Source organism: Trachurus trachurus (assembly GCF_905171665.1).
Source record: "Trachurus trachurus genome assembly, chromosome: 2".
Taxonomy (NCBI): Eukaryota; Metazoa; Chordata; class Actinopteri; order Carangiformes; family Carangidae; genus Trachurus; species Trachurus trachurus.
Window position 1 is genome coordinate 1,719,353 of NC_139914.1, and position 17,715 is coordinate 1,737,067.

A 17,715-nucleotide genomic window follows, 5' to 3' on the forward strand; every position below is an offset into this window, starting at 1 on the left:
TACTCTGACGTCCATCCTTCGGCCTGTGTGTTGCTGTTGTTAAAACATGCACATCAGAATGGTTATTAAAAATACTGACTCTTAGCACAGATATTGAGACTGATTGAGAGGCAATACACATAATACTAAAGGCTGATGCAGAAAAAATTACATCAAACCTTCTCATCTCCTCAAAACTGAACAAGGACAGAAGTGTGTGGCTATCTGAACAAAATTGTGGATGGTGGTAAGTAAATGAAAAACACATGGACTGGAAATCATTTTGTATCTTCTTTATTATGTTATAATTATATTCAAGTTCAAGTTTGTATATTATTTAGTGTTGTTTGAAGTTTCAGTCATATAGTGTAATACAGTATGTTGCACTTAATAAAGGTACATAAGTACATAAGTAAATAAGTGAAAGCAGAACATATTTCTAATAGTGCTCTAAGCAAAATGCTGTGTAAATACGTCGCTCGAAACAATTACAGTAGGGTAACACTTAAACTGCACATTGGATCATTCAAGTTGGAAACATTCGACAATTTGTGGAGAACAAAGTGACAAAACAACAGTCAATAAAAACCAAGACCACCACCCAAAAATGTCTAGGCTGCTTCTGATATCTGACAGTCTGGTCAGAAAATCTTCCATGCACTAAAAACCAGATCCTGCTTCTACAGCCTGTCCCTGCAGGGCTCCAGACTGTGCTGGGAGACACAGCGAGCCTGTCAACCACATATTTAGTTGAGCCATCTTGGAGAAGCCGAACTACCTGTGCAACCTGATTGATCTGCAGATACTGCTTCATGCAGCCAGTAGCGACAAGGTCACCAGCGAAATCCAACACTCGAGAAGACTCGATCAGAAAGGACACGGAGAGTTGTCTGTGCCACATGCAAAACCAGTCTCCTTTTGGTGGCTTGTCTTGGTTTTGCCTCTCCATTGCATCTGTTGTCACTTTCATTTGCACAAAAGCAGATTTGACCCTTTGTCAAGTCCTGCCCTCCACGGTTACTGTTGCTAGGTCGGACAAACAATGGTCACGGAAGGGTTAACTCCCATTGGAAACCATTGAAAATTAGGCAGATTTAAATTGCTTGTAAGGAAATTTTGAATTAACTTATACATCAGAATAAATGGTGTCCGTGATAGAAGACAGATGTGGCTAAAGAGCGATTGAACGGGCATTACCTGCTTTTCCACTAGCCCTAGTACCTATTTTTAGTACCTCCTCCCTGATTCCAAGCGAGCCGAAGCGATGCTATACCGTGACATCAGCCGACTGCCTTCCACTGATTGGGCAGAGCGTCGGCGCAAGCGCGACGTGCGACATGACAATCAAAAAAATTTCAAAAACACAGCGGCAACAGCGCCAGCTGATCTGTAGCGTTATTCCCGTGTTTCGGTCCAAACACTCTATGTAAGTGATTGCTGTCGGAAGATATAACTATTTAAGACTTATATTAACACAAAAATATTACTTACTTCTGCTTTAACGTTATCTGCTGGCCTCCTTGGCAGCAAGTAACAACACTATTAACTTGCTAGCTAGCAGGGTGACATATGTTACTGTATTGAAGTGAGTAGCCTATTATTATTATTATAATAATTTGAAAGTGTAAAAGCTATTGGTGCTATGAAAGCTATGCCCAAGGAAAACATTTAAAAATCACTCTCTTATCTCTCCTCAGGATTATTATTTAGGTTTCTGACAGCAGCAAAACAGAGGGACAAAGTGCCCCCTCCCAGTGCTGACAGTGAAAACTGTAAGTATATTGTCATAAAGAATCTTTAGAGGGCATGGCATATGTTATCAATTAAAGTAAAACTGTCTTTTGTTTTTTTGTCATATCAGTTGAACGTACACCTTCAGTGAGACAGCAACACCTGCCCATCATGAAGACGACACGTCACCAGCTTACACCATAACTGGACATTTGGAATAAAAAAAGTTTAAATTTCATACATTTTTTGTTGGTGTTCGATTATTTATAAAATTATGGCGATAAACACTGGTTGGAGGGCCCCCTGGGGATTTTTGCTTAGGGCCCCAGCAGACTCTAAAATCGCCTCTGGAGAGACGTCCTGATCTCAGGGACTGTTGGATCTGCTCCACTAGAGAACGATCATTCAGTTCATTCAGACAGTGGAACAGGTTGATGCTTTTCTCTGCAGAATAAGTCTCTTCAATCTTCTTCTTGATGTACTGGACTGTTTCCTGATTGGTCAGGGAGTCACTTCCTGTCTGTGTCATCAGACCTTGTAGAAGAGTCTGGCTGTGTTCGAAACCACATACTCCATACTACATACTTCCATACTGCATACTTCCATACTCCATACTACATACTAATCGATCATACAGTATGCAGAGCGTTCACACTGCTGCGTACTATGATAACCCACAATGCATTTCGCTCCTGCCCGAGCCGAAATCAGCCGCCCTGAAGCTGATTTCACTTAAGCTCTAAACTCTGTAAATATATAACTTCAGCAACATTTGAAACATTTTCAGGCGAGAAAGTACTACTTCGTATCCCCATGGTGTTGAAAAAATGACAAAATAACACCTATTTACAATTTTAGTCGGACGAAGTCGGACTTCTCTGGCGTTAGTAAAACCAGCCGTAGTGAGCACTGTACTTCCGGTTTCTGTGTCAAAATAAAGCACCCGTTGCAATTGACCATAAAGAAAGCCGTTACAATGACGTCAGTGCTCTTACTTTATAAACAGGAAGTGAACCTGTCCCCACTGTGGCTAGCTTAGAAACGCCGTTTGGACCGACCTCGTGCTCCTCCTTCTCCGTTCTTTTTTTTTTTTTTTTTTTTCGCGGCAAGGAAGAGGCGGTCCTTGACGTCACGTTGCGTTGCATCTTGGGTAGTTTGAGTATGAGTAGTGACCTCATGATGTATACTCAACATTTCGGCCGAATCTAGTATGCATCCGGGAACTTCTCGCCTACTGCAAATCGCATACTGCGCAGTGTGAACATACTGCATACTCAAATCGTTAGTATGAGTAGTACGAGTAGTAGGAGAAGTATGCGGTTTCGAACACAGCCTGATTGGTTTTCTGTGAAAGACCCAGGAGGAAGCGGAGGAACAAATCCAGGTGTCCATTTGGACTCGTTAAGGCCTCTGATTCTTCTCTGTTTCAGTGTTAGGAAGAGGAAGATGCCACTAGATGGAGCCACAGGACCTGAGAGGCTGATGTGGGGTGAGTCAGTCTCACAGATCCGTCAAACTAAACGAGGTAGCAAAAAGGTGGAGACAACGTTTATTTCCCATGTCACATGAAAGCAGCATGAGGACACACAGGTGGCCAACAGCTGCAGTCTACTCTGACAACACAGTTAAGTATTGTAGTGGAAATATCCACACAACATGTTTCCCAACAGAAATGAAAAAGAGAATAAGCTTTTATGTCACGAGGCAGTGGAACAACAAAAACTCTGAAAAACTATCAAACAAAATGTCCATCAAAGTTTACATTTAAATTAATATTAAAATGCTCCTTATATCTCATACATCGACGAGAGATCAAAAAATACAAGTAATAGGCTACATTTGATGCCGGATTTTAGCTATTTGTAAACTGCAGTATTTCTTCTGTAAGGATCAGAACACATGATCCACCTTCAGAGTATCCATAGCACAGTGGTGATGTGTCCACCCCTGGGAGTTTAAAAGCAGTCGTATGTTCAGGTAACAACAGGTGTTAACAAGTCAAACATTAAAAACGGCTCACTTTACCTTCAGAGGAGAAAATCATCTGCGACACCAAGTTCATTTAAAGTGAAACTGATCAGTAACATGTCAACAAGGAGATAGACATGTGTGTCTGTGGGGGGGCAGGGGGCGGAGTAACTGCCAGGAGGATAAGGTGCAAGATAAAGATAAGAAAACTTATTGCGCAGAAAAATCTCAGAGCTGTTCTGCTGCCTAGAATACTTTTGCTGTCTATTGACCTTCATCAGACATTTCATGTAAAGTGTTTTAGTTTGAACCTGATCAGGTCAGTTCTTCAATGATTCAGAGACAAAACACAAATATTCTCAGTCAGATTTTTATTGTGAAAAGACAACAAAATGACACTCATAGTAGTAAAAAAGTTAAACTCCACGACATTTTTATCCTCCCATTATCTCCGAGGTGTGTGAAGCAAACAACCTCATTCCCGCTGAGAACGTAACTCAACATGTCGACTCTGTTGCTCACAGCCCCGCTTTGAAGTCGGCATTAGTCATTGGCAGCTCTATTTTACGGAACATGAAGGTAGAGACTCCAGCGAGCATAAAGTGCATCCCAGGGGCCAGAGCGGGCGACGTTGAGGCTAATCTAAAGCTGCTGGCATGTAAACGTAAGGTTAAATACAGTAAGATTGTAATCCATGTCGGTGCTAATGACACCCGGCTTCGCCAGTCGGAGTTAACCAAGGTTAATATGGCTTCGGTTTGCAACTTTGCAAAGACAATGTCGGACTCCGTAAGTCTGTCAAGTATTGCTCATTTAAAAGAGTCGTTGAAACTGGACGGGGGATATAAAAAATGGAGTCATCTGAACCTAAATTTTGTCCATCAGCTTATTAGGGAACAGGAATTAAAAACATTTCAACAGTTAGGTGATGAATTCAGTCTGCCAAGATCAGATTTCTATGGGTATCTTCAGGTAAGAAGCTATCTGTCTAAACACCCAGACTGGACTATCATTAAAAAATCAGATTCACCAATTGAGCGGTACTTGACAAGGATCCAAAAAAGGGAGCATACTGGGAGGCCAGTATCTAGTATATATAGTGCGCTGTCTAGTATGAAACGAGAAAACACTCTGCATATTAAACAAAAATGGGAAGCAGAACTTGAACTAGAGATAAGCATGGAGGTCTGGGACAGTATTTCTTCAGAAGTGCATAAAGTCACTTGTGCAAACCTATGGAGAGAGTTCCAGTGGAAAATAGTTCACAGATTTTTTAGAACCCCGCTAATTCTTTCCAAAATAGATCCCAGTCAAACAGGTGCATGCTGGAGGAATTGCGGAGAAGAGTCTGCGAACCATACACATGTATTTTGGAAGTGTCCAATCTTAGACAACTTTTGGGGGGAGATATTGGACTCACTGGATAAAATTTGTGTTTCTCAGTTGCCTAGGAACCCACTGCTGGCCATCCTTGGGGCACTCCCTGAAACAGAGATGACTAGGAAAAAGACATATCTACTGCATATACTACTTACGGCAGCCAGGAAAGCAATAACCTTAAACTGGCTTAAAAAAGATCCCCCGACAATTGATACATGGCGGTCAGTAGTCAAGAGAATATTCATTATGGAAAAGAAAACTTTTATGTTGAGACTCCAAAACACAAAATTTGCAGACAGATGGGCACCGTGGCTGGAAATGGTGGGTGAGGAATGGGGCTAGGTGAGGTTGGAATACTGTTAAAGTCTATCAACCTGAGTACCAGTGCTAAAATTGTGATATTTGTTTCTTTTTCGTTGTCATTGCTGTCCTTGTTTATTGATCTAGCAGAATGTTTATATTAACAAAAAAAAAAAAGAGAATGTAACAACTGAAATGTATTTTTCTGTGGCGGTGTTCAATAAAAATAAAGTTGAAAAAAAAAAAGAAAACTGCTCACTTTACCTACAGAGGAGAAAATCATCTGCGACACCAAGTTTGTTTAAAGTGAAACTGATCAGCAACATGTCAACAAGGAGATATACATGTGTGTCTGTGGGGGGCGGGGAGCGGAGTAACTGCCAGGAGGATAAGGTGTAAGATGAAGATAAGAAAACTTATTGTGCAGAAAAGTCTCAGAGCTGTTCTGCTGTCCTAGAATACTTTTGCTTTCTATTGACCTTCATCAGACATTTCATGTAAAGTGTTTTAGTTTGAACCTGATCAGGTCAGTTCTTCAATGATTCAGAGACAAAACACAAATATTCTCAGTCAGACTTTTATTGTGAAAAGACAACAAAATGACAGTCACAGTAGTAAAAAAAAGTTAAACTCTGCAACATTTTTATTCTGTAATAATCTCTGAGGTGTGTGAAGCAGACAACTTCATGGCTTATGTCAGAGTACAAATCATCCTGATCAAATACAACTCCATTACCAGTGAATGTTAGAGTTAGACATTTTTACTATAGTGGAAGTACTGGATGACTTGATTTTAAAGACAGTTCAGCATCAAGATATTGTTATAGTGATCCACAGAGTCTTTACAGAATCTAATTTCAAATCTGAAGGTAGGTGATGAATCATGTTAATCACAGCAACCAATAAAAGCAATCTGTATTCAAACAACTTAAACATGGCAGCATCTCCCTCCTGATCTCTAGGCCTATTTGTGACCATCATTAGGACACTGCAAATCGAAGGTGATGGATGGATGGATGGATGGATGGATGGATGGATGGATGGATAGATAGATACATACAGTAGATAGATAGATGGATACATACATAGATGGATACATACATAGATGGATACATAGATAGATACTGTACAGTATGTAGGTAGGTAGAATTGCTTCAGGTACTGGAAAACAATGTATAAACTTTATTGGTGACACTTGTCAGATTCCATGTCCAGATGCTACTATTATTTCAATTATTACCAGGTCTGTAAAAACTGTGTATGTGTTTTATACACTTTTAGGTTCTATATGTTGCAAAGTAATAAAGTGCATGATGTAGCTACATTAGAAACACAAAAATAGCATTTTTTTTAAGGGTTCTATATGTTGCAAAGTAATCAAGTGCATGTAGCTATGTTAGAAACACATTTTTTTTTTTTTGTTTTTAAAGCTGTACGGAAAAGAAAATTGAATTTGAGCCCACTGTGGGTCCTAACATTAGTGTAATAACTCATCTATCAGACGATGGAGGCCAAACTTTGTGCAAAATTCTATTTTCGAGTAAATTTGGGATGAAAGTGTGGTTTTTTTTTTTTTCGCACTGGATAATGCAGGCGCACAAATTATGTGTCACCCTGCTCACAATTCATCAGCCACTGATATTGGAGCCGTCATCTGTCAATCAAACGCAGAGGTGGCAAAAGTACTCATATTCTGTACTTAAGTAGAAGTACAGATACATGTGTAAAAAAAATACTCTGGTAAAAGTAGAAGTACTGATTCAACTCCTTTACTTAAGTAAAAGTAAGAAAGTACAGGCTCTGAAATGTAGCCTACTTTCAAAGTAAAAGTAAAAAGTAAAAATGAATTTTTGCCGTTAATGAAACCTAGCCTACATCATTTGATAATTTTGTTAAACAAAAAAAGTTCAGCCAGAATAATGAAGATTGAACTGACCAGAGACTGTGTTTCCCATCGTCTGGGCCGCCACAGACTCTCACAAAATAATAATAATAATCATTTTTAAACAGCGTTTCATCACCTCTCATCTCTGTCAGTCAGTCCACCTGCCGTCTCTCTCGTGTGCGGTCGCACCGCACGTACACGTACGCGCGCACACACGCACATGCGCGCGCACGTACACACAGACACAGGCACATGGACAGGTTGCGCTTTGCCGCTCGTAAACGGTAAATGCGCTATATCGCGCTGATTGTACAGTGTTCAACCCCCCCAGTCGGATAGTCCGACCACCATCGCTTCCTTCCTCCATGCTGCTGCCTCCATGTCGCTGCTACAGTAGCCTACAAGTTGGTAACTCGGCTCTCTCTCTACCGCCCCCCCCTCCCTCTCTCTTCCTCTTTCCCTCTCTAGTTCGTCACGTCTTTTACCGGTGCTTTTATGTCGTGTCAAAAAAAAAGTAACGAGCCTGTTTTTACAATGTAAGGAGTAGAAAGTACATATTTTTGCGTATAAATGTAGGGAGTAAAAGTAAAAAGTCGTCAGAAAAATAAATACTCAAGTAAAGTACAGATACCTGAAAAATCTACTTAAGTACAGTAACGAAGTATTTGTACTTCGTTACTTGCCACCTCTGATCAAACGTCTGAGACACACACACCAAGCTCAGTCTCGCCCCAAGCATTGAATATCCGGCCCGCTCTATAACGACCAATGAAATTCGTTTTCCTTACTCTGGTAAACTCGTGCGGCAACTTGTGGAAACTCTGCCATTTCTGAATACCTTTAAAGGTTCTATATGTTGCAAAGTAATAAAGTGCATGTAGCTATCTTAGAAACACAAAAATAGCATTTTTTTAAAGGAGTCATCACCCGGAAATCGCATTTTTCCTTGTTAAAACATGTATACTGGTGTTGGACCTCAGTGGAAACTTGCCTGAAAACATGGGGTTTGAAAGTGGCTGAGGTTTTTCGTTTGGGCTCTTCGTTTAAGCCAGAGTAGCTCATGAGGCTGCACACTACAAAATTACGAGATTTTGATTCTGCTCCTACGGTGACGTCACCGTGGAGACTGCTTTCATAAACACACCTCTCTTCCACCACCCCGACTTCTGCCGCGCCGCCATTACTTATTGTTTTATTTCCCACTGTAGCGCTGTTATTTCGTCACTTTATTAAGTTTTAATAATTTTTCATGCGAGAAAGTAAGGGTTTAGATCCCCAATGTGCGATTAGTTTATCCAAATGACGGCTGTTTAGAAGTTTTCTCCGCGTTGGGAGAAGTGAAGCTCCAGCCAGCTGCAGCGAGCCGAGCACCAGACAGAGGAGCGGAGGAGTGACTCCTCAACCCGCCTGCAGCGCTCGTTTAGCCGGCCGAACGACATCGTCATGCCGCCGGAGGAAACGATTGTTAATTTATTAAGTTTTAATATTTTTTCATGTGAGAAAGTAAGGGTTTAGATCCCCAATGTGCGGTTAGTTTATCCAAATGACGGCTTAGAAGTTTGCTTCGCGTTGGGAGACGTGAAGCTCCAGCGAGCCCCAGCGAGGCAGAGGAGCGGAGAGCAGAGGTGGGAGAAAGTCCCTATGTTGCAAGTCCAAGTAGAGTCTCAAGTCTTTGCCCTCAAGTCTCGAGTAGAGTCTCAAGTCTTTGCTCTCAAGTCCCAAGTCAAGTCCAAGTCCTAAGATTTTTGTTTCGAGTCCCAACCAAGTCCTAAGATCTTTTTTCGAGTCCCAACCAAGTCCTAAGATTTTTTTTCGAGTCCCAACCAAGTCCAAAGATTTGGTAGCACTACATAATACAGCCCGCGACTTACAGCGTACCTACCGCTCTCTTGCCGCGTAGGTTGCCGCTTATTCACACAAGTACTGAGTAACTGCAGCTCACTTTCCCCCCTGTTTCCCCCGTGCATTTACAGTGTAACTAGGCTGCGTCTTAGCGCGTAATTTACATCCTGCTTCACACCAACTTCCACAGAAGTACAGGGTAACTCTCGCTGTTTTACAGTTTAACTAGGCTGCATCTTGGCACGTAACTCCTGTCCTACTTTACACCAAATTACACAGTAACTCTCGCTCACTCCGCCACTAATTACCCCGCATTTTACAGTATAACTAGGCTGTGTCTTAGAGCGTAACTCCCGTACAATTACGTCCTACTTTCCCCGGACTTACAGTGTAACTCCTGCCAGGTACATTAGAAATTAAATAGTCTACTGTACAATATGAGCACAGTTGCAATCCATGTTTTCCAAAAGTGTCAGCAGCGACATTTCACCTCTATTTCAGAGATTTATTATTCATTATTTAATTGTATGGTTTGGAATAGGTGAGAAATGGGTATAGAGTGTGGACATTTTCCAATACAGTAACAGGCTGGCTGGTAGCAAACTTACCTCTCTAAAATGCACATCTATGAAAGTCTAGTTCTGTCATCCAAGGGCAAAACACAAACAAACAAACAAATACAGTAATACATCCACAATAATGAGTCATTCGGAGAGTTAGAAAATGTTTTTATTATTTATTAACCAGAAAACACATGACACATCCACATCCATGATCATTCATAAACTTTAAGTAGGCCTACATTAAGTAGCCTACTGTAAGTGAGCACTGTTACCCCTCCTTAGTCTGCACCTATACAGTAGCTGTCATGCACCTACACACTACTTGTCTTAGAGTTACCCAGTAACTAGAGGGTAACGGGCTGTATTATAAAGTAATGGCTGTTACTCCCTCCTTAGTCTGCACCTATACAGTAGCTGTCATGCACCTACACACTACTTGTCTTAGAGTTACCCAGTAACTAGAGGGTAACGGGCTGTATTATAAAGTAATGGCTGTTACTCCCTCCTTAGTCTGCACCTATACAGTAGCTGTCATGCACGTACACACTACTTGTCTTAGAGTTACCCAGTAAGTAGAGGGTAACGGGCTGTATTATAAAGTAACGGCTGTTACTCCCTCCTTAGTCTGCACCTACACAGTAGCTGTCATCCACCTACACTGTACTTGTCTTAGAGTTACCCAGTAACTAGAGGGTAACGGGCTGTATTATAAAGTAATGGCTGTTACTCCCTCCTTAGTCTGCACCTATACAGTAGCTGTCATGCACCTACACACTACTTGTCTTAGAGTTACCCAGTAACTAGAGGGTAACGGGCTGTATTATAAAGTAATGGCTGTTACTCCCTCCTTAGTCTGCACCTATACAGTAGCTGTCATGCACGTACACACTACTTGTCTTAGAGTTACCCAGTAAGTAGAGGGTAACGGGCTGTATTATAAAGTAACGGCTGTTACTCCCTCCTTAGTCTGCACCTACACAGTAGCTGTCATCCACCTACACTGTACTTGTCTTAGAGTTACCCAGTAACTAGAGGGTAACGGGCTGTATTATAAAGTAATGGCTGTTACCCCTCCTTAGTCTGCACCTATACAGTAGCTGTCATGCACCTACACATTACTTGTCTTAGAGTTACCCAGTAAGTAGAGGGTAACGGGCTGTATTATAAAGTAACGGCTGTTACTCCCTCCTTAGTCTGCACCTACACAGTAGCTGTCATCCACCTACACTGTACTTGTCTTAGAGTTACCCAGTAAGTAGAGGGTAACGGGCTGTATTATAAAGTAATGGCTGTTACTCCCTCCTTAGTCTGCACCTACACAGTAGCTGTCATCCACCTACACTGTACTTGTCTTAGAGTTACCCAGTAAGTAGAGGGTAACGGGCTGTATTATAAAGTAATGGCTGTTACTCCCTCCTTAGTCTGCACCTATACAGTAGCTGTCATGCACCTACACACTACTTGTCTTAGAGTTACCCAGTAAGTAGAGGGTAACGGGCTGTATTATAAAGTAATGGCTGTTACCCCTCCTTAGTCTGCACCTATACAGTAGCTGTCATGCACCTACACTGTACTTGTCTTAGAGTTACCCAGTAACTAGAGGGTAACGGGCTGTATTATAAAGTATTCTTTGTTATTCCCTCCTTAGTGTGCAAATACACTGTAATTGTCTTGCAACTACACTGTAGTTGTCCTAGAGTTACCCAGTACCTTCTACTACAGCTGTAACTACTGTCTAAGTAGACCCAGTAAGTTAGAACAGTTTGTTTCACGAGATAACATCATCTGAAAGTACAGTAATACAAAGACAAAACTAACTGAAGTGCCCCTGACATCATAAAATAACAGATTTCTACTGGCTTTTGTTATTTACATTAAAGTTCAGTTTTGTTCATTCTGTTATAAACTGTTTCATTTAGTTTTGATCCATCTGTCTGGTCCTTCTAGGTCTAAAATAGTCAGTCAATTCAGTTTCATTTGACAAAATGTACTTTCTAAGTTAGAAGAGTCAAGTTGAAAAGATCGTTGTGATACTACTATCACACCGGAGTGTGACACTCAGTAATGGAGAATGGATGGGCTCCTCCATAAAAGGTGATCTTGATCTTGATCCAGCTCCTTGGGCCAAAGCAGAGATCAGGGTCATGGGTGGCGTGCCATCTCCCTCGTCAGGTACCATTTTCATGGCATCTCAAAAACCTCACCTGTGTAGAAACATAATTATATATTGTATCATCAACTTCATCACATAAATGCATCACTGTAAAACAAAGTGAGAAAATTAATAACTTTGAACGGTACAGTTTTTCTCATCATGGAATACTTAATCCCGGTTTTACCTTTCACATCATGAATCATTAGCCTTTTAAACCATAACTTGTGATTTTTAAGCATATTAATCAATTACAAATTATACATATTTTTTTCTTTAACTATTGAGTAAATATTTTAACCATTTAAAAATCTTCAATTTTACAAAATCAATGCTATTACCATACTGTTTCACAACTGTAGGCTGCACCAGTACATTAACTGTTAATGTTACTCTTGACTGTATTCATCATAACATTCATGACCAACAGTAACGTTAGCTAATGGAGCTAATGTGTACAGTGCTAACACAAATACAACCTCAAAGCAAAACAACCGCAGCACTTACAGTTCCCGGGGTTAGCCTGGTGCAGGGGAAAACACACACTATTATCTTTAGCACAAGCTAACATTGCTAGCTGCGTTAGCATAGCTACTTAACTCACCAAGAGGTTGATAACGCGGTGAAACTGCCGTCGCACAGGTCCTGGGTTCATCCCTCACGTCTCCCGGGGTGTTTGCTCTGTGTTTATATCAACATATCACATCGTAGACATTGCATAATTTCCCTCATTTCTCCACTTCGTCTCCTCCTGTCGTCCCTGTGGCGGTGTCAACAAGCTCCGTCCTCGCTGTGGGGTGGGACTTTCTACCTTCTCAACAGGCAACCAATGAGAAGTGAGCAGCTTCTGGTCTGACCAATGACAGATGGTCAAAGGTGAGCGACTGTGATTGACAACTTATTTCATCCTATTTGATTCTAACCTGTCTAACTACGCTGCTCATCATTGATCACATAAATTGTCAATCACAGTCGCTCACCTTTGACCATCTGTCATTGGTCAGACCAGAAGCTGCTCACTTCTCATTGGTTGCCTGTTGAGAAGGTAGAAAGTCCCACCCCACAGCGAGGACGGAGCTTGTTGACACCGCCACAGGGACGACAGGAGGAGACGAAGTGGAGAAATGAGGGAAATTATGCAATGTCTACGATGTGATATGTTGATATAAACACAGAGCAAACACCCCGGGAGACGTGAGGGATGAACCCAGGACCTGTGCGACGGCAGTTTCACCGCGTTATCAACCTCTTGGTGAGTTAAGTAGCTATGCTAACGCAGCTAGCAATGTTAGCTTGTGCTAAAGATAATAGTGTGTGTTTTCCCCTGCACCAGGCTAACCCCGGGAACTGTAAGTGCTGCGGTTGTTTTGCTTTGAGGTTGTATTTGTGTTAGCACTGTACACATTAGCTCCATTAGCTAACGTTAGCCTACTGTTGGTCATGAATGTTATGATGAATACAGTCAAGAGTAACATTAACAGTTAATGTACTGGTGCAGCCTACAGTTGTGAAACAGTATGGTAATAGCATTGATTTTGTAAAATTGAAGATTTTTAAATGGTTAAAATATTTACTCAATAGTTAAAGAAAAAAATATGTATAATTTGTAATTGATTAATATGCTTAAAAATCACAAGTTATGGTTTAAAAGGCTAATGATTCATGATGTGAAAGGTAAAACCGGGATTAAGTATTCCATGATGAGAAAAACTGTACCGTTCAAAGTTATTAATTTTCTCACTTTGTTTTACAGTGATGCATTTATGTGATGAAGTTGATGATACAATATATAATTATGTTTCTACACAGGTGAGGTTTTTGAGATGCCATGAAAATGGTACCTGACGAGGGAGATGGCACGCCACCCATGACCCTGATCTCTGCCTTGACCCAAGGAGCTGGATCAAGATCAAGATCACCTTTTATGGAGGAGCCCATCCATTCTCCATTACTGAGTGTCACACTCCGGTGTGATAGTAGTATCACAACGATCTTTTCAACTTGACTCTTCTAACTTAGAAAGTACATTTTGTCAAATGAAACTGAATTGACTGACTATTTTAGACCTAGAAGGACCAGACAGATGGATCAAAACTAAATGAAACAGTTTATAACAGAATGAACAAAACTGAACTTTAATGTAAATAACAAAAGCCAGTAGAAATCTGTTATTTTATGATGTCAGGGGCACTTCAGTTAGTTTTGTCTTTGTATTACTGTACTTTCAGATGATGTTATCTCGTGAAACAAACTGTTCTAACTTACTGGGTCTACTTAGACAGTAGTTACAGCTGTAGTAGAAGGTACTGGGTAACTCTAGGACAACTACATTGTAGTTGCAGGACAATTACAGTGTATTTGCACACTAAGGAGGGAATAACAAAGAATACTTTATAATACAGCCCGTTACCCTCTAGTTACTGGGTAACTCTAAGACAAGTACAGTGTAGGTGGATGACAGCTACTGTGTAGGTGCAGACTAAGGAGGGAGTAACAGCCATTACTTTATAATACAGCCCGTTACCCTCTACTTACTGGGTAACTCTAAGACAAGTAGTGTGTACGTGCATGACAGCTACTGTATAGGTGCAGACTAAGGAGGGAGTAACAGCCATTACTTTATAATACAGCCCGTTACCCTCTACTTACTGGGTAACTCTAAGACAAGTAGTGTGTAGGTGCATGACAGCTACTGTATAGGTGCAGACTAAGGAGGGGTAACAGTGCTCACTTACAGTAGTCTACTTACTGTAGGCCTACTTAAAGTTTATGAATGATCATGGATGTGGATGTGTCATGTGTTTTCTGGTTAATAAATAATAAAAACATTTTCTAACTCTCCGAATGACTCATTATTGTGGATGTATTACTGTATTTGTTTGTTTGTTTGTGTTTTGCCCTTGGATGACAGAACTAGACTTTCATAGATGTGCATTTTAGAGAGGTAAGTTTGCTACCAGCCAGCCTGTTACTGTATTGGAAAATGTCCACACTCTATACCCATTTCTCACCTATTCCAAACCATACAATTAAATAATGAATAATAAATCTCTGAAATAGAGGTGAAATGTCGCTGCTGACACTTTTGGAAAACATGGATTGCAACTGTGCTCATATTGTACAGTAGACTATTTAATTTCTAATGTACCTGGCAGGAGTTACACTGTAAGTCCGGGGAAAGTAGGACGTAATTGTACGGGAGTTACGCTCTAAGACACAGCCTAGTTATACTGTAAAATGCGGGGTAATTAGTGGCGGAGTGAGCGAGAGTTACTGTGTAATTTGGTGTAAAGTAGGACAGGAGTTACGTGCCAAGATGCAGCCTAGTTAAACTGTAAAACAGCGAGAGTTACCCTGTACTTCTGTGGAAGTTGGTGTGAAGCAGGATGTAAATTACGCGCTAAGACGCAGCCTAGTTACACTGTAAATGCACGGGGGAAACGGGGGAAAGTGAGCTGCAGTTACTCAGTACTTGTGTGAATAAGCGGCAACCTACGCGGCAAGAGAGCGGTAGGTACGCTGTAAGTCGCGGGCCGTATTATGTAGTGCTACCAAAGATTTTTGTTTCGAGTCCCAAACAAATCGATTATAATTAATGATACATAAAGATCATGACCACGCCTCAATTGTTAAGTTGTTTATATTTTATTGTTAATGTTCTGCCACTTATTCATCTGTTTATTTTTATTAATATTCTATTGTGATATGCTTTGTCAATATAAGCACTGCCTTCTCATGCCAATAAAGCTATTTAAAATTGACGTACAGTAACACGTCAGAAATCTCGTGTGATCAAACGTGATCTGACGTACTCTGTTGATGGTAGCCATCAAAGATACTCTATTAAACCGTCTTTGGTAGCCATGGAGCCGTTAGCCACACTGGTTTGTTATGCTACGTGTGCTGCAGTCAGCTCGCTTCTATATTGGTTACATTCAATTTCACGTCACATTCTGCAGAGACGGTGACTCAGGATTGTCGTGTTCCCCCACACACAAGCCAACTTTTGATCCAAACGGTCACAATTGTTGGGGCCAACAATCGTAAATATTGAACATGTTTAATATTTACGATTGTCGCTGCCAACCATTTTACGAGTCGATTGTCAGGAGAATTTAAATCTTAAAACACCACACACTACAGGAGAATCTCATAAGATAATATCAAGAGCCTAATGATAATCAGGCGATTTTTGTCTTTGGTCGGAAGGGGGAAAATCGGTGCAAAATCAGACAGATTATCTATGTGGTAGGCATTAGTGTGTTAGCATTAATTATACAGCCAAGGCTCATAACAGGAGTGGGTTCTATATAGACGTCTCTGGCTGGCTGCTACAGTATGACATTGATGTGACACTTTTTAAAATATTCTAATATTTGTGCTTGCTGCATGTGACTTGACTTGAATTCAAGTCTTTGCTCTCAAGTCCAAGTAGAGTCTCAAGTCTTTGCTCTCAAGTCCAAGTAGAGTCTTAAGTCTTTGGCATCAAGTCCCAAGCGAGTCCAAGTCTTTTTTTTTTATTTGATCAAGCAAGTCTTAAGTCATCAAAATCGGGACTCGAGTCCAAGTCAAGTCTCGAGTCCAAGTCCCCACCTCTGGCGGAGAGTGACTCGTCAGCAACCCGCCTGCAGCTGCTCGTTAACCGGTCAAACTACGTTGTCATGCCCGCGGAAGAAACGGTCGTTAATTAACTTACCCGCAGGTTTGTAGAGGTTTACCGCCGACTGGTTAAATTATTTTTAGGAGATAAATGTTGGTCTCATTGATGAAATCTAACAACTGTGGCAGTCGTATTAGTTTGTTTGAATGAAAAGTGAAGCAGCAGCAGCTTTGCCCCGGGGCTCTGTAGCTTACGTACAGAAATCACCACATTTGCATCAATAAATACATGTTTTACAATGAACCGATACAATTTTGTTTTATTTTATGAAGTTATAAACATGGTTACGGTACACGACAGAGAGCAGCATAGTATGCGGTTTCCAATACAGCCTGCAAGAAGCCCACTGGGCCAGCCACCATTCCGGCTCTGTCCTTCCTGCGTCCAATCAATGCGCGCCTCATTACATATTAATACAATGAACATCCGGACCAGTCAAGACCTTGCGCTTACTCTCACGAGAGAAAGTTGCCGTATGAAAAAGTGTCAGAACAAGCTCTATGTTTGAATTTAAAAAAAAAATGTTTCCAATAAGTTTTAAGAACTGATTCAAAGCAATTTAAGGGGGATTGGATACATAAAAAACCAGGTGACGACTCCTTTAAAGGAGCATTATCGCAAATACAGCAGTAATAGCATAAAATAAGCTGACATATGTAAAAGATGGGTCGGGGGGAGCCATAACTAAATTTACAAAAAAAATCGCCAACAGTATAGTGTCTTGTGGGGCAAATGCAGCATTTGTCTTTGTTATGATCCAAGCCGGCCCGGCGCTTGCTGCGTTAAAATGCACTCGGAACTCGCAAATCAGACCTCCGAACCGGACAAATATGCAACAGTAAGTAATGTAGCAGTGTTAGGCTGCTCACAGTCACTGAATCGCTGGTAGAACACTTTGTCTCCACGTCCCTGTGTCTTTCTTCAGCTGTCCTCTCAGCGTTATTAAGGAGGAGGACGTTTCAGTTGTTGTTGTCGTTGTTGTGGTTGTGCGCGACGTAGAGCTGCCGCTTCCACTAGCGAGTTTTCTTTTTCCCGCGATTGCACGTTCATTCAGCCTGGCGAGGGAGGAGGAGGGAGGAGGAGGGAGGAGGGAGAAGGAGGGGGGGCGGGGGGGGGACTAAACGAGGCTGCTCTCTCTCTCTGACAGCTGCCCACTTGTTTATATCTGATAAGCTCCGCCTGGCTCCATCTAGTGGCCGAATTTTGCGATAATACTCCTTTAAATAAAAAAAAAGGGTTTTAAAGATACTACAAC